Source organism: Parasteatoda tepidariorum, chromosome 12 (assembly GCF_982258835.1).
Source record: "Parasteatoda tepidariorum strain Cologne lab strain chromosome 12, Ptep-v5.0, whole genome shotgun sequence".
NCBI classification, from domain to species: Eukaryota; Metazoa; Arthropoda; class Arachnida; order Araneae; family Theridiidae; genus Parasteatoda; species Parasteatoda tepidariorum.
Genome location: NC_141766.1, coordinates 2296866 through 2316460, shown reverse-complemented (window position 1 = coordinate 2316460; position 19595 = coordinate 2296866). Strand labels below are relative to the sequence as shown.

Sequence of the window (19595 nt, the reverse complement as noted above, 5' to 3'; positions counted from 1 at the left end):
TTTTTTAATCAAACCATTTTATGTAAAATAATATGTTTCTTAAAAATCTAGCAAATCTTTTTCGTGCATAACATGACCCTGTTTAATCATAACGAACAACTGAAAATGTGTTTCGCTCATTATAATTATGTAAAGTCAAGCGTTAAGGCTAAATTAAATACTATATAAAAATATTTAAAAAATTTTCGCTTTTTTTTTAATTGTTATGTCTTTCTGTCTTGTGCATATTCCACAATGTGGTTAAGCACTGATTAATTCATTGTTTGCTTTTTTCAGTCCATACGAAGAAAAGGTATTCTGCTCACATGCTATAAATAAAAAGTGAATTTTGCAATCGTTCTTGAGGCACATTTCAGGATTTAAAAAAAAAAAAAAACGAGTAACTCCTTAAATTTTCAGAGTACAAAGAACAATAAAAAATACATACTCTAAATATTCCTCTACCGGTAATTTAAGAGTTTACGGTCTTCAGTAACACGGCTGAAAAGGAGACATGAAAACCTTTTTGTAAAGTTATATCACAAAAATTTTACTACATTTTTAATTAATACTAGAAAGACTGAAACTTAGTATTACCTATATTGCACTCTGAAAAAGTATTACTATGCATTCTGAAGGAGTAACTAATGCGTAAAAAAATTAATTTATGTAATTTTCACCCATACTGCCCTTTTACCTATAGTATTTTTACCTATATACCTATATTGCCCAAAAGCAGTCAAAATGATTGCATTCTGAAAGAATGGCTAATGTGTAAAAAAATTAATTTATGTAATTTTTATAATTTTTTATATTATCTACAGTTATATAACAAGCTAATAATAAATATTAAGGGAATAAAAATTACTTCACTTGGGAAAAAAATTTATGCATTATTATTCGTACAATTTTTGAAAATGAAAAAGCGGTCAAAATGACTTCCTTAGGCAATCTAGTGTTAAGTAAGATTTGTATATGCATTTTACACGGCATGAATATTACTTTTTTATGCGCAATGAATCTGAAATAAAGTTAATTAAGTTTTAGTTGCTAACCAAGCGTCATCGCCAACTACGCCTGCGCTGGGCCCGGGAACATCGCGACTGGTCCATGAATCAGTGGCAGAGAGTTGCCTGGTCAGATGAATCACGGTTTATCATTCATCCCACCGTGGCAGTGTCAGGATACGCTGTCTTCCAGGCGAACAGTTGCTCCCTCAATGTACTGTAGGTCATACACAGGCAGTGGTGACGGTATCATGCTTTGGGGGACGTTCTCTTGGGCGTCACTGGGGCACGTGGTTGTGGCAGAGCAGACCATGAATGCTACAGGGTATCTGAACATCATTGCGGACCAGTTGCACCCTTACATGGCCTCTGTTTTTCCAGCTAGAAATGGAATTTTCCTACAGGTCAACGCTCCGTGTCACAAGGCTCAAATTGTGTTGGACTGGTTCCAGGAACATGACGCTGAATTCCAGTTAATGTCCTGGCCACTTATCTCACCGGATCTCAATCCGATAGAACACATTTGGGATGTCATGAAACGGCAGCTCAGAGTTCAAAGACCACTGAGTCGCAATATCTCGGATTTGTGTGACCGTTGCTTAAACATCTGGTACAATCTGTCTCCGGCCATCTACCAAGGACTTGTGGCATCCATGCCAAGGCGGGTTGCAACTGTGTTACGGGCTAAAGGTGAGCCAACTCGTTATTAAGAGGTGGTCATAATGTTTTGGCTCTTGAGTGTATCATTACAACGTTAATTATTATACCGGTTGTTCATTCATTAGTTCGATAACGAATCCGTAAAAACTTGTTGCAACATTTCCCATATTTCAACAGCATTTCGGAGCATACTTCTACGAATTTGATATCTGGTCCTAAACTTTTTGTTACAATAAATTTCGGTTGTAATGTAAAATTTAATTTTAAATGAACAATTTTTTTTAAATTAGAATATTACACCCATAAGGAAATTCAAACATTGATAATATAATTTGAACTTTTATTCCTTAATATTTATATTTTTCGTAGGATGTGAAAATATTCTAAGTCTAATATTCTAACTAATATTTACAAATAAATTCATTCTAATGAAACTCTACATAAAAGGCATTGTATGCTATTTTGTAATATTATTAAAATTTTTACCGTCCCGCAGTGGACGTTAAGACACGGTTCCCAGCAGATCACCGAAGTCAAGCATCACTGGCTACGGTCAGTGTGCGGGTGGGTGACCACTTGGATCAGTCTGCGTAGGGACCGAGGGTGTGCGGTATTGGTCCTCGCTAAACTGTGCTACCGTAAAGTGCTCGACTTCGCGCGCAGGTCGTCGGGCTACCGAAGCGGGGTGCCATCCTTTCCGCAGAGGATCAAAATTGTGATGGCATGTCTTCGGATCATCCTCCGGGATGTTTCCCGACCGTCGCCAATAGCCCATTGTGCAGCTCTAGTGCGACGTAAATTAACAACAACCAAGTAAAAAACTTTATTTGAATTAAAATAAATAATTTAATTCTTTGTTAAAACATTTAGCAGTTTTTTTATATAATTCTATTTTAAAACAGAATAGGTAAATCCTACAAAGGTAATTGGACTTTTTTACTCTCATTTAAAATAGTATTGTTACTTGTGACTAATGACATAGATAATGAAATGTTTAAATAATTATTATTAATGGCTTGGTTAGGAATAAAATTTATGGTATTTATTTATGCAGCAAGACTAAACTACAAAAATTTAAAGAAATGAAGACAAAATCAGACGAAATTGGAAAAACCCATTCCTTGAAAAAACCTGAATCGGTTCTTTCAGGGATTCGATATATATATTTTTTTTTAAAGTTTTTTAAAGTAATAAATGCATTTATCCAATACTGCATTATTTATAAGTATATTGTGTTATGCCTAAAAGTTTCATAAGAATTTCCATGTTCTTTAATATTAAAACTTTCATTATGTCAAGAGAAAAATAAAACAAGATATCTTTAATTTATAAGTAATTGAACTATATACCTACCCTGGAAAAAGGACATTATATAATTCTGAAGAACAGCATTTTTATGTATAGAACTGAGGAGCAAACAGCCAGCATAATGTTAACATAATGTATAGGAAAAAGGGAAATTTCTTGCTTTTTATTAAAATATTAATGGTAGAAAACGTTTTTATGAAATACTTTTTAAATAGTCTAATAAAACAACTTTAATTAATTGCCTAAAATATTTTACCACTGAAAAAATTAAGTTAAAAATTCCCAACCCTGGTTTTTTGCTCCATAATTAGCTGAATTTCATGGCCCTGATAAATTTTTTTAATAAATATTTTAGAACTTTCGTTCAATCATTATGGAAAGAGATACACACACACACACATATATATTATTTATAAAATAATTTGTGGTACATTGTTAGTATGCATTTGCATTTCATATTAAAATATTGATACTGATAATATTGATATTGAGCTAATTGATAATGTTCATGAAAAATCATAGTAATTGTTAAATTTTCTACACTTTTAATTACAGCCTAGCATAAATTTTTATAAATAGTGAAGCAAACAGATTCTTCTAATTAGAAGAAAACGATCACAGTACAGCTTACAAAAAAGTCACTTAAGTTCTAAAATTCCACTCATGAAAAGATTCCTGAAAATTGTAATAATCTGTAAAAAAAAAAAAAAAAATTAAAAGCATTATATTTATAAAGATAACCCTGAATCAATTTTCTTAACTCAATCAAATTAATATAGAGTCAATATAAAATATACTACTATATAATATATAAATTCTGTAAATAACCCATGCATTATTAAATATATCTTTAAAACTAATTTAAATGTATACTAAATCAATATTTCCACTTCCTTCATAATGTTGATTTGGAGTACCCAGAATTTTTGAAGAATCAAAACTGGAATTTCAACAAGCACTGACCTGGCAATTCTGATAATTCTCAGGTCAGAGTAGTTAAAAATTCAGTGGATGAAAGAGCCTTTTTTTCTACATTTAAGGATGCATCACATTAACTGATGATCATAACAACCTGGAACAAAACTATTAGCATTGCAACTGCATATACAAAACATGAAACACAACTTGTGCTTTTTCAATTATTAAAATTAATGAGCTCTTAATATTAATTAGTATTATTTATAGTAGTAATGTAATCATAGCATCATTAAACAAGTAATGAAGTATGTAAACAGAAAACTTTAACACATGTAATCTAAATTTTAAAAAGTAGCAATATAATAAAATGTAAAACAATTTTTTATACCATTTGAAGATATTTATACAAAGAAAATTGGTAACTTATTAATGGTAACTTTAAATTTAGGGTGTAATATACTAATTTAACCTTCAAAAGAGGAAAAAAAAAACTGATTTCTTCCCAACCGTGTATTATTAAAGTATAACTTATTAGTCATTCATATTTCCTTTCAAATAATATTCAATATACACAAGTAACTAATTCAAATATGCATATTTTCATACTATTATAAGTAACTATATCCAATATAATAATTAGAAGCACAAAAAATTGCTTTACCCCACATAGATATAATGCAATGAAAAAGATACCTAATTAATTATAATGTAAGAGATTAAAATATCTACAAATATAAAATATGTCGGAGGTGCATACCAATTTTAGATTTATGCAGAGAGGCAGCAACAATAAATGACTAGCAAGTGAAATTGTCACACTAACAATTATTTAGGCAAGAAATGTGACACTTATACTTACTCAGCATCAACACAAGTCTTTGACAGCATGTATTCCAGTAGGTATTTCTATTCCGACAAATTATGGTCATAACAAGCAATTTCATCACTCCCATTTAAGACAAAGACATGCTGAAGGAGCTTTTAAAGGATACACCTGATTAGTTGATGAAAAGAAAGTCTCAACTTGCAACAAATCTAGATATGCAAAACACGAAGACGCACAAATTACAATTTGTGATACAATTGCTACTTACTTGTGCTTCTTCTCAACTATTCAAATTCTATACTAGTCTCTCCATATTATTCTGAACTATAATATTAGATTTAAAAATGTCATTTACAGAAATGTTTAATAAGTAGAATCTTACAAATAATAAAAAACGTAAACACAAAATCTAAAACTTTAATGTATGTAAAATTTAATAAAGGCAATAAGACATAGTAAAAGTACATTGAAATTCTTCATATTTCTTGCAATTAATTGTTTTACTCACTACAACAAAAAATAATTTGGACTTTTAACCACAAAAAATGTGTAAAAAATAATGATGCGACAATAATGAAACAAAATTTGATGAGATACCATATTAATAATTATGTAAGATATTAAAATACATATAAATTATATATACATATATTTTTAATAGAATTTTCTTTATATAAAACTATAAATATTAATAATAGATAAGGTTAATATAAAATATAGTACAACGTAATATATTAACTCCGTAAACAAACCAAGATTAAATATATCTTTAAAACAAATTAAAATTTATACTTATTCAATATCATAACTTCCTTCTTAATGTTGATTTGACAGAAAACTGGACACGACGGATCAAAACTGGAATTTCAACAAGCACTGACCTGGAAATCGTAATAATTCTCAGGCCAGCATGGTTGAAAATTCAGTCGATGAAGGAGCCTTCTCTCTACATTTAAGGATGCATCACAATAACTGATGATCATAACAACCTGGAAGAAAACTAAAAGCATTGCAACTGGATAAACAAAACATGAAGCACAAATTGTGATACAACAGAACTTGTTCTTTTCGATTATTGATTCATGAACCCTTAATATTATTCAAAATTTTAATATTAATTTAAAAATATCATTTATAGTAGTAATGTTATTCTTGCATCATCAAACAAATAATGAAGTATGTAAGCATAAAAACTTTAGCACATGTAATCCAAATGTCAAAAACTAGCAATATAATAAAATCTACATTTTAAATTACCAAGTCCATGATTAATTCCAAGAATTTTTCAAAACTTTACAAAACACAACACTCTGACAAAAACACAACAGCAAATTTAAAAAAGCATTATAATAACATTAATTGAAATGATTGGTATAGCCAAAACTGTTGTAATCTGCATCCTCAGTTGATTTTTAATTTAAAAAACAGAATAAATAAAGAGTTGAAGCAATAAAATAGCTGAAAAATACAAAAGCAATTAATTTCTTTTTTGCAAAATTATATTCTAAAAATACTTTTCTTGCTCATTGATAAGGAAAGAAATACTTGATTTTTCAGTTCTAATTTTAGAATAAAAAAAATAAAAAAATTGCCAATGACTTGCTTGCTTCAACTTGCTAAATCAAGGAAAGTTGATAACTTCTTATTGGTAACTTTAAGTTTAGGGTGTAACATACTATTAATTTAACCTTTTATTCAAAAGAGAAAAAAAGGGGCTTCTTTTCAACTTTGTATTGTTAAAGTATAACTTAAGAAATAAATAAATAATGGTTTCAAGAGAAATAAATAATGGTTTCTACATCTAAACTGCTAGTAATAAACTGTGCTACTGGATAACTATGCCCAAACTATGTAACTGTAGTTTATTTGAAAACATGATAAATATTTGTGTTATGAATTATGCTAATACTACTAAATCAGCAAGTAAAATTTAAATAGAATCAAATATTAAAAAACAAACCTCATATTTCTTTTAGACTGCCTCTTATACCACACAACTTGCAAACTTAATTCTGGTTTTTCCGATCAGACAGTAACAGACTGATGGCTGAAATAAGAAATTTTTAAAAAAATAACATAAACAACTAACTTTCTGATACAAGAACTATGTTAGCCTTAAAGGGGAAAATACAAATCTTTAAAAAATAACCACAGCATCAAACCAATATTAACAAAAATATGGTTTAATAATAAAAGTTTATAAACTTTTCATTGCTTTTTTTTCTGTTTTCTTCTTTAGCCCATATGTCATTTAGGGAGAAAAAAGAGACCTTACATTACTTTGAAAGTTTTATAAGTAAAAATCAACCATGTTGAATACTTATGCATGATAATTCATTTATTAAGAGGTAAGATTTAAATACTTTTAAAATCTTTCACCATTTTTAGAGATTGAATGCTAAAATAATAAATTTCTAAAATTGATAAAGCAAATAGAATAAATAATTTTTAAAATAATTAATATAAAAAATATATTAATAAATTTATTGTTTAATAATAATAGAGGAAGATAATAACCAGCAAAACATTGACTTTTTCTTAACCTACATTTGATTAAAGACAAATACTGATAAACATTAAAAGATATTTTGACTTTTATTATTTTATTAAAATTTTAATTTGCAAACAGAATACTACAACAATATAGTTGAAGAAAAAAAACTAAAACACTTAAAATGCCACAGTTAATATACAATTAGTTGAATAATCAAAATAAAAAACATTATACTAGTAGCAATAGTACTAACTACTGATACTAACTGAAATACTCGTATTGGCTCCTCTTAATCTGTCTGTCATTTAAGCTAAAAAAAGAATAAAATTAGATGAATCTCTGTGCAATAGACAAATTTTTATTACAGTAATCTCTCTACTTAGTTTTGTATAAAGTTACTTTGTATATACCAAATATATTTAAAGTGAAAGAGTATTTATAATTCAGGGGCAATGTTCTTAGCGATCTTCCCTCTGTCCCTCAGGGGCAGAACCACAACCGTTGTGAGAATTAGTACTTAAATTAACTCATAACATTCTATTGCCTCTAAACATTTTTCTCCATTGTGTAAAGTAGTACAAAGAAGAATATCAGGGAAAAAAACACTTTCTACTGAATATTTTTCCTTACAGCATCAAAGTGCTAAGTCTGATGCAGTTCTTTGACTACTCTCTCTTGTTTGAATGGGCTGAGTTGTGGTGATCAGGCTTAAATGTCAAGACAAGAGTACAATGTTTTCATGAATCTAGTTAACATATATAAATAAGTAAACATAAAGTCGTGTATACATACACTTTCTTTTTAGCAACTTAGTCATGCATTCTTCACAGACTGAATATTGCCCTGTCAGTTTTAATGAATGCCATCTTTGCTAATACATTCATCTGCGACAACATCAATATCTCAATAAGGTTAAACATTTAAGAAAACAGTTAAATATGTCACCATGGAATCCCTTAGTAAAAAGAGTAAAGGGGACAGAAGTACAGAAGAAATAAGCAAGGTTTGGTTTACATAGTAGTTTTTGACTTAAACATTAACTGTAAAAAATCTTGGAATTTTGAGAAAATAAAAATTATAGATAGAAAAAAATATAAATAGTTTGTAGTAAATGAAAAATTTAATTTCAAATTAAAATCTAAATAAGTTAATTTAAATTGTTATTAATTTGTTAATATGAGTTATATTCTAAAGAAATATAATAATTTTATATGCATTTGAAATAAAAATTAAATTATGTGTACAAATTGTTTTGCACATAAATGTGATACATATAGAATAAAATTTCTTGATTATAGTATGCATGCTCATAATTTATGTAATAGTTTAGACAATCTAAAAGAATAATAAGAGCAGTAAGTGTGAACGAAAATGATAAATATTATCTACAATTCAAAATAAGAATTTTTCTGTTTCTTTACAGATTCATATTTAGAATTTCTTTTTAACATAAGTTTATAATAAAATTGAAACAAAACTATTTTGAATATGATTTAAGAACTCTCCCCTGTTATGAAGAAAATTCAATACAAAAGCTTCCTATCAAAATAATTTAATTAATATATTTTCTAGAAAAAAAATCTCTTTGTATTATGTCTCTGAAATAAACGTAAATCAACTCATCATTTAAATTTAAGAAATTTCATTACTAAACTGCGTTGCTAATTTTAGACAATCTAACTAAAGATTTCTGGAAACATGGAAAAACTTTGATAAATGAAAATTTTTTCTTTTGGTTTATGATTTTCAAAAATACATAAATTTTACACATAAAGGAAAACAAACTATGTAATTTAAATTCTAAATCTTTGCATTTTCAGGAAATTTAGTATGATCTCTTAATATTAACAAAATCTCATGATTTTTTAAAATATAATGCTTTTAAAACATACACTTATATTATAAATCTTTAATTAATAAGAATTACCTGTAAATAAAATTTTCATGATGACAAAATATAAAATCCAGCTCAATCAAATCTAGAAAATGGCTTTGAAAACCAAGGCATTTTGAATTAATTGAGCAAATGGTGCAGCTCTTAGCATTCGAAAGAACATTGGAGATAATATAGTAAATTTACAATTAAAAATATGACTTACCTAGCGAATTCGTTTCATTGCTTAATCATTCCGAGTACGTCCAGCTCAAACATTTTCGCCATTTTCAATCACGTTCAAAAAGCGGGCATCCAAGCAGTTAGCGATAGATTTCGTTTGGCAATCACCCATTTCAGCTGATCGCCAAAGTTTAGGGTTATAAGAGGGCGGTCAGCCAAGACAGTGCGATATATATAATACTATTGTTATATATAACAATAGTTTGCTAGATATTTGATAATTGAAAACTAGTAACTGTAACTGTACTAGCTCACTTCTTCATGTTTGATAAAAAAAACTGCTATTTTCACTACATGTTATTTTTTCTCAATTTATCCACGTTAATTATTTACTATGTAGATTGTTATTACTTATTAGAATATTGAGCAGAAATAAATTAAATCTGATTTCAAGTGTATATGACAATTTGTTTCAAGGTTACGAGCATTTTTATGCAGCTGTTTATGTTTCACTACTTCAAAAATTTTCGAATTTCGGATTTTTTAGAAATAAGTCAGTATAGTGTGTAATTTTAATCCTGAATTGAATTTTACATCATTGTTAAACATTAACTATAACTTATGAGCAATTATACTACTGCCATTGTTTTTATTACTTCAATTTTGCAGTTCAAATTTGAGGTAAGAAGCGTATATATATTTTTATGATGTTTAAATTAATGTGATTGTAAAATAATGATAATAGTTCAAATTTCTTTGGCCGAGCATTTATCTACATTATTGTAAAAACAGATTTAAATCAACTTAAAGAAGAATCTTGTTTAAATTTTTATATATAAGGTTCTTTGCAAAAGCAACTTTTTTAAATGCATAATATATGTTTTTTTTTTTTTTTTTAAGACTAGTTCTTCATAGCGCATACTATCTAATCAGAGAAAAACGTGGAATGGAATTGTCTTAATCAAAAATCTTTTTTGTTATATGTAGTAACTTTCTCAAAAGAGTAATTTATTATTGTCAAATTTTGATCATTAATATTAAAGGCAACTTTTAAAAGATAATGTTAAATAATTTATTATTTTTTCGTCTCATTGTGTTTGTGCAAATTTAATTTCGATAACACATAATAATTTACTGATAGTTTCGAAATTAAAATGTTATGTTAATTTTTTGCAAAGATTGTTAGTTTAATAGAACACCTTTGAATAATTATCGAATTGATGAAAATTTCTGATATGCCCATAAAAGTTATTTTAACATTATAGAAAAATATTAGCAATTTTTATGATATTAGTTGTTTTCCTGGTTTCATTCCCTGGAAAAATTTCTGCCTTGCGTTTGAAATTTGTTTTTAGGTGTTTTGCTAAATGAAATTTCAAATACTAAAAGAATAAAGTTGCATAAACTTAATAATTATATAGTGTGGTTTTTATTATATAATTTCAGAATATAAATAAGGAATGATAATTGTGAAATTACAAATGGCTTCAGTTACACATTTAAAAAATATATATATTACAAACTAACAAATTAAATTGAGATTTTGATAAAATAAGCCCAGGTTTTTAAAAAAAAATTAGAGTACATTTTAAAATTAAAGACTTGAAAATTGTTAATGATATAAAATTTGTCAGAAGACCCATTGTATGAATAAAAGAAAAAAATATCAATAAAAGTTGCAATAAAATATTATTTCCTAATTAAGTTTGAAATATTCAAAAAAATCAGCTGAACATAAGATATACTTCCGAGTAAGGAGGAGAAAAATGAAAGGTAGCAGAATTCGCTGATATAATTTTATTTAGTATTTCTGTATTGCTAAGTAAATAATGCATGGAATGACACAAAACTATTGTTCTATATTTTTCTGCTTCACAACAATACAGAAAATTAAGTAAAATTATATCGCCGAATTATATACCTTTCATAGGCCCTAGGCACAGCCGTTTATGGGCCCTCCCCTCTTTTCGTCCCGCAGTGGACTGATCGTTAAGACACGGTTCCCAGCAGATCACCGAAGTCAAGCATCACTGGCTGCGGTCAGTGTGCGGGTGGGTGACCCACTTGGATCAGTCTGCGTAGGGACCGAGGGTGTGCGGTATTGGTCCTCGTTAAACTGTGCTACCGTAAAGTGCTCGACTTCGCGCGCAGGTCGTCGGGCTACCGAAGCGGGGGTGCCATCCCCTCCGCAGAGGATCAAAATTGTGATGGCATGTCTTCGGATCATCCTCTGGGATGTTTCCCAGACCGTCGCCAATAGCCCATTGTGCAGCTCTAGTGCGACGTAAATTAACAACAACAACCTCCCCTCTTTTCAAAATATATGCTAAAATTTTCTTAGTTTGGAAACGTATTACGCCATTTTAGATGTATTAATTTCAGAAATGACTAAAAGGCATAAAGCTTACAGTGATTTGTACGATAATTTCGGTTTTCTTGTTCACAAAAATTTGTCAGAATCTGAGATTAAACTAAAAGCGCAAAATTTGATGAAAATTTACTCATCCGATTTAGAGGAAAACTTTGTAGATGTATTTTTACTATTTTCAAATTTGTATGAACATAAATCTGCACAAGAAATGTTGAAGGCTCAAATTAAAGATAAACTTGTGAATACTTTTCCTAACGTTCACATTGCATTAAGAATATATTTGTCGATTCTTGGATCAAATGCAGAAGGAGAAAGATCTTTCTCCAGATTAAAATTGATAAAAAATTATTTGCTTTCAACAATGAATCAAGATCGTTTGGCATCGCTCGCACTTATGTTTATTCAATCCGACATTTTGCGTAGTTTGGAATTCGACAGCATAATACAAGATTTCGTTTAATCCAAAAATTGCAAAAAAGTAATATATTAGATCATAAGATTCTGCAAAATAATTTATTACCGTAAAACATTATATTTTTATTTGTAGCTTCATAATTTTGTGCAAAATACACTTGTTGTTTTTAAAGCTAAACTATTTTTGACAAAAAAAATTTTCTCCCAAGTTTTTCGTAGGCACGTGCCTAGTGTGCCTATAGGTTAATCCGGCCCTGAATGCAGAGCAAACAGCGACCTCTTGTATCTTTCTAATATTAGAAGTTGTGCAAGATAACGTTAGATTTTGCCGATTTTCTGATGTTATCTAATATTAGGTGCTACTTGGGATAGGATGAAATTGCAAAAAATGCATATTACTTTCAACAATAAATGTTTTTATTTGTAATTGATTAATAAAATAGCTTCTGATCTTCAAAATTTCTTGAATTTTCATAATACTTAAACATAACTATAATGACTAGAATAATTTACACAATGCAGTAGTTAAGAATAAAAAAATAAATAAAATCAAATCATGACAAACATTTCACTACTTAATTATTTTATTTTAAAACAAAACACTATATAAATATAACTTCACTCAACTATAAAAGCAATACATTCTTACCATCATTGTTTATAAGCTTATCAATATTCTTTTTTTAAAAAATATAAGTTAAGAAGACATATTTGTAATTAAATAAAATAATTTTTATTTCAAAAAGCAACAGTAGGACCATGAGTTATCATTTTAATTATTATTATTTTTAAATTAAAAAAAATTCCAAAACTTTACAGTCATTTCATACAGTCTAAAGTTTTTCTTCAATTCAATTTTCTGTTTTTGTGCAACTGACCTATATTTCAGAGCAATAAACTGAAAATCTTTGCTTTATTGAAAGATTTAATAAAATGGTCAGTGACATTAATGCATATCACACAAACACACAGCAGGGATGAATCGCACAGGGATGCACCTTTCTTCAAACTTTCAGCTCCGGCAGATTTCCAGTTTTGTTTTCTACCAGAATATTAATTTCCATTTGCATTGTGCAGCACCCAATCTCAAAAATCAGTGGCTCCTTCCTGGTAGATAAGCTCGTTTATCCAGCAGATGAAGCTAAAATTATAAGAGAAAAAAGTTAACTTTACATTGAAAACATTAAATTTAAACCTCTACATTACTTTATATTGAAAACATTAAATTAGTTAAAGAAAATTTAAAACTATTAAGCATTGAATATTTCTTTAAAACTTAAATCATTTTATTTGAAAATGTTTACAATTTAATGGGTAGATTTCCGTAACAATACCTGCACCAAAAAATCTCATTATCACCAAGCAAAGTGCCAAAAAATATTTCATTTATAAACACTCTGAAGTAATAATTTCATTCTTTTTTTGTAAAAAAAAGGGGAAATTATAGTATAAAACCCTTAAGCTCTTTTTATTGGAAGTGAATATTCAAGTATATATACAGATACAAAAATATATCAAATTTAATACTTTTTAATTTTTTTTAAAGATAAAGTACAATGACACTTAACTATCAAAATATTTTTGAACATTGCATAAGCTTGAGGAGACACGTGGAAATTAACGCGACTCCTAAAATAAAAACATAATATTCAAATAGAGAGATGATCTAAAATGAATAATTAAGTTGATTAAGAATAAAAACAATTAGCACGATTAGTTAACAGAATGCCAGCCATAATTAAATAATAATAAATTTAATAAAAGGATAACAATTAAGGTTACAAGTTAGTTAATTCTAGATTAAATATCGTGGCGGACAGGTTGTCCCAGTAACATACACAGGCGTCGACACAGACCGAACTGAGAAGAAAAACAGGTGCAGTTAGGTCTGCAATCGTGATTGTCCTTATCGCCAACTGGCGACGTAAGTTTGCCACATTTCGGCGTTTAGCTTGAAATTGGCTCAAAAGCAGCAGCCGCTGCAAGCTCATGGAGCCAATAGGAAATGTTCACACTTTTATTAAAAACTTCCTAAAGAAAAATTTTAACACCTTTTCAGCACTGATCTTCATTTAACGTAAACACACTTTGATTAGACCATATTGTTGCTTATTTTTTAACCATTTGCTATCATTCATAAATTAATATAACTAATCATGTATCAAAATGATGCAAATTTGTCTATATTCAAGAAATGAAAATAACTTATTATTTTACAATATATTAAACAGGAAATTTAAATAATGTAACAACAGTGTTCCTCTTATGAATAAAATTTCGAACATTCTAAAATGTAATGGTTTTAACTGAAAAGTAGCCGATTAATTAATAATTATTTTAACATTGTAAATTTGTTTACTAAAAATTTAATTTTACCTTTATCAATGTTGCAGTGAAATTCAGAACCAAGTAAACATAGTTTTTAAGAACCTATTCTCTAAACTAACTATAATACTTACTATTTATAATCAGACAATACGTATTAACAGAATAGTTAACAATTACTTGCGAACATTATCAAAAATGAGCACAATTGTAATATTTACTGATAGATTTATTAAATCTTTAAAATAATTCTTGAATGTTTTGATGAAGTGCTCAAAATTATAAGTACCTACAGGTTTCTACAGGAAAACCACTACCTACGATACTACTTAAACGTTTTATGTATCTATCATTGAAATTTATAAAGTTTACTAAAAAATTACTAAACTATAAATACCTTTGAAGTTAAAAATTTCATTCAAACTGATTACCACAATCAATGGCGGCTACGTATGTTACGAGAAGACATTATTAGTACGTGTATGTTACGACGACGTTATTCGTGGAGACACTATGGAAAAACATTACCTACGATACTACTTTAAAGTTTTATTTATCTATCACTGAAATTTATAAAGTTTACTAAAAAATTACTAAATTATAAATACCTTTGAAGTTAAAAATTTCATTCTCGCTGACCCTCCATGATAATGGCGGCGACTGAGTATTGAGTATAGTAAAGTGCGGCGTGCTCTCTGCTTTCGCTTATTGGCGGCGACTGTAAACAACCTTAACTCAGCCTACTTCTGCCCTGCTAATACTACCTTGTGCTTTTTCGCATTACATTACATAGGCTAAAGACTGTTGCTTGGCTGACCGCTTTTTTAATAAATAGAGGCATTTGATTGGTCGATTACATCATCGTTTTCATCGTTATCGCTTAATCGTTTTGTCAGGTTTACTAGAATGGCGCTTTTAGCATTTTTGCTTGGCAGAATTTTAATAACGCGCATGCTCAGTTTGATAATTTATTTAAACCAATCGAAGTACTTCGTAGACAATGAATATAGATGCTTGTATCCTCTCCTTTGCTTGCGTATACTCAAACAAAGACATAAAGATGGAAAGATCAATCACTGTACCAAACAGATGTCAGGGTGAACGAAACATTGGACACATCACCGGTCTCTATTTTTTTTATTTGATTTTCATAAATTGTTATGATAAATAATAACATTCTGTCTCTGTGCCAGAAAAATCTGAACAAATTTTTTTTAAAGATTTATAATTTGTAAATTTTAAATGAAAAAATTAATGTATTTTAAAAAATTGATTTTTATATTGTTCTGAAATCCAAATACTTGAAATAAATATTAAAAAAACAATTTAAGTGCTTATTAAAAATATATAAAAAATATAAAAGTAACTAAAAAATAAATAAAATAATTAAAATAAAATAGAACAGTTTTATAAGCAATCTAAGCTGCCCAAAGCATTTAATTTCATGAAGAACAATAAATTGGAAAATGTTAATAATTGCTGAGATAGAGACTCATAATTGCCTGTTAGCGTTCAGTTAGTTAGTTATTAAAACTTTTTCATGGTTTTCATTTGTGCGTAATCTAGATTCTAATTATTTTCATTCAAGAAGTCTTTCAAAATATAATTTCATTCCTGTATTTAAATTACAAGTAACTTTGATATCTGGGTGGCCTACAAAAATTCAAAAAAGTACAAAAAAAATTTAGAGCATTTCACAGCATTTACTATTTATCAAAGATGATTAAAAAAAAATTATTGATTATTAAAAAATAATTTTATTGCGATAATCAACATTAAGCTGGAAACCTATTACTATTAAGCAATTTAAAAGACTTTTTCGTGGTTTTCCTTCGCATGTAACACAAATTTGATTACTTTAATTTAATCTTCATTAAAATAAATTATTCTTATAACTTTCATGAATATGATTGTATTCTGATACTTAAATTGTTAATTACTTTGATCTCTGAATTGAATTAAGCATAATAAGGGTGTTTCATTACATTCACAAAATAAAAAAGCTCACACTTTGATTTCTGGGTTGAGTTAATAAGAAGAGCTTTTCGTTCTGTTCAGAAAGATGGTACCCTATCTATTAAGGATAATAACAATGAAAAAATGTTTATCTATAATTTTTACTCCGATACTTAAATTGCAAATTATTTTATTTTATATACCAATAACAGCGATCTGAAAAACATTTTTGTCTGTTTTTCATAGCGTGTAACGCGAAATTTGATAATTTTAATTTCAATTTAATCTTGATTATAATTAATTATTTTTACAACTTAATTATTTATTAACTTAATTATTTTAACTTAATTTATAATTAATTAATTAAAATAATTAATTAACTTAATTATTTTAACTTAACTTTAATTTATTTATAACTTAATTATTTTTATAAACATAATTATTTTTATAACGTAAATATGGTTTTATTCCGATACTAAAATAGCGAGTTACTTTGATTTTCGGTTAAAAACTACAAAAATTTGAATAACATCTCGTTATAGTCACAAAGAAGTCTCTCAAAGATGCTGAAAAATGATTCATTATAAAAAAAAATTCATTGCGATTACTGAACTTCTAAATGGAATCAAGCCATCTGAAAGATATTTTCGTGGTTTCCCTTCACGTATAATGCAAAATATGATTGTTTTCTCAAATTTTTATTCAAGCAAGGAAGAAAAATATTTATACCATTATTAACCACTCCAAAAACCAGAGTAAATGCTTTATTATAAAACTGATACGTCCAGAATTTGGAATTATGATGAACTTGCCTGTATAATTTGATTCAATAAACTGATTTATTTTCTGCTTCCCTTCTTACCATTATTATTATTTTTTTTTAAGTGAAAAATGATTCTTCTACATTACTGTTAGAAAATTTGACGGTTCATCAGGTTGTCTTTTGTCAACATCTGAATAAAATTCGAGCAAATAGTATTATATTTGTAATGGCGAAAATATCCAAATGATAAAATAAACATGAACTTTTTTTACAGTGTTAAAATTAAAAAACTTAAGTACTCGGGTTCCTATGATTTTATTATTTTACTAATAACTTATTCTAGTATGTCATATTGAAATATCTGATATATGTTATATTGAAATATCTGATATATGTATTTTGAAATATCTGATAAATGTATATTGAAATATCTGATATATCTGGAGAAAAAAAAATTTCTAACCAAATGTTCTTTGAGTCAGGAAGAGACAAAAAATACCTGTTGATTTTTTTGAAATATGCTTTCTATCACAAACGCCTAAAAACTTTGTTCTCGATAAAAATAATTTCAGATGATTTTAATCCTTCATCTCTTATTAACCTCGTTATATCATGCTTTTGATCAAAGTTCAGCAGCGTGTGCGTTCTTTCTCTCCTAAATATTAATTTGATCCCTACACACGTTTTTTATTCCATTACTTATAAGGATTCGTAAAATATATATTAACTGCCCGGATTAGAGAACAACTGAATTATCTTCTTCAAAAATGGCAGTTATTTAATTTAAATTTGATACTTTTGTGTGTGATCATATCTCAGTGTCAACCATATCGGTGTCACGTATCAATGACATCCAATAAAAATCTAACTGTCAATGAACTTAACTGAGGAGAAGGAATTAACTGAATGCTTAATAAAATAAGAGCTTTCTTTGATGATATGTTTTTTAAATTAGTGGTGAAATCGTCTAATAATTATTTTTAAAAATCGTTGCAAGAAAGTTTTGCAAGCGTATTTTTTTTTTCAGACTCATGCGAGTTAATTCAAATCAAATAAATATACTATATGTACTCTCTTTTTCTTTCTTCCGGATTCTAACGAATTAAATAGTATTCATACTTATCAAGGTATTTTACAACAAAGTGCTAACATAGTACAAAGGTACATATACTTGTATTGATTTCTGTGTATAGATTTTTTTTTCCTTCTATATTTGCTTTCGGAAATTTAGCTGTATAATATTTTATACCCAATTATGTAATTCTGTTGCGATCGTAATTTTTCTTAGAAAATTATTATTTAGATGATTAGTTGAATATTCATAAAGTACGTTAAGAAGAGGTTTGAAAAAAAAAGTAATCAATATCATGCGTAAATGCTTTGGTTTTTTTTCCTTCTTTTTTTAATAATGTGTTGCGTTTGTTTTTTTAAATCATTCATTGCCACTTATTTAATTTAATTACATATAATGTCAGGATAAAAGCATATCTCAGTTTTTACATAAGCACGTGAGAATGTTTTTTTTTCATGAAGTTTTCCTGCTGGTTTGTGTTTAGAGTGATAAATATTTGTTTCAAAACTATAATTTATGTATCTGCAACTGTATCTCAGGACTGACGTTTAGCAGTTAATTCAATAACTAGCATTTTATTCAAGTGTTCCACACGCACCCGTAACTCTCTAGAAACTACATTAAGAGGCACTACTCATGCATGTTCGTATCATATGCTAAATGAACACCAGTTATTTATTCTTCTAAGAATATGGTGTTTGTTTTACTTGCAAATTTCAGATCCCCATTTGTAGAGCACCCTGTTGACATGAATGAAATATTGTAAAACTCATATTGAATATAACTGTATGATATATTCTATATAGTGATTAACTCTTCTTTACTTGAATTTTTTTTCTAGTTAGCTAACTCTAGCAGAGATGACTTATGTGTCCTTTTTTTAGAATTGAACCTTTATCAATAATAATGATTTTTTATATGATTGGTCTGGGCATTAAATGAAATAAATATAAGTATATCGATTATCACTAAATGTCAAGTTTACTACGATGTATTGCAAATTTATTCAATTTCTTTTATTCGTTATGCAAGTCAATTTCCTGAAATTTTGAAATTTTTTTTATTCAAATTGACACTATTTAGCGATAAAAAAATCTTTGGATGCATTCTCAGATGTATAAAACAAGCTTTTAAAAATTTTATATAAATTTTACTCAGGTATTTGATAACTTCTTTAATATTTACATGATTTCGTTATAATTTTTTTCTACAAATAACTAATTAATAACTGTTGTTATATTCATTTAGTAAAGTTAATAAACAGTATACGATTTGATAATTAAGAGTTCATTTAGAGCAGAAAACAGAACAGGAATAAATTTAACTTCATCATAGTTATATTCTCTAAACAATAACTGCCTTTTTTTTTCCGTAAAAAAATCACTGAATTTTAAAAATAAAACTATTTTTTTTAAGAAAATAAGATCAAGGCAGAAGAGATTAGAT

General features: G+C 27.8%; 1 long non-coding RNA gene across 1 annotated transcript; it reads right to left on the bottom strand.

Annotated features, from left to right (window-relative positions):
• Positions 1 to 3504: 3504 nt before the first annotated feature.
• LOC147800902 (uncharacterized) lies at positions 3505 to 9406 on the bottom strand. The gene is made up of 3 exons (XR_015430718.1): positions 9292 to 9406; positions 6659 to 6745; positions 3505 to 3646 (listed from the first exon to the last, which is right to left on the bottom strand). It is a non-coding gene; the product is annotated as an uncharacterized LOC147800902 (long non-coding RNA).
• Between the last annotated feature and the right edge of the window lie 10189 nt (positions 9407 to 19595).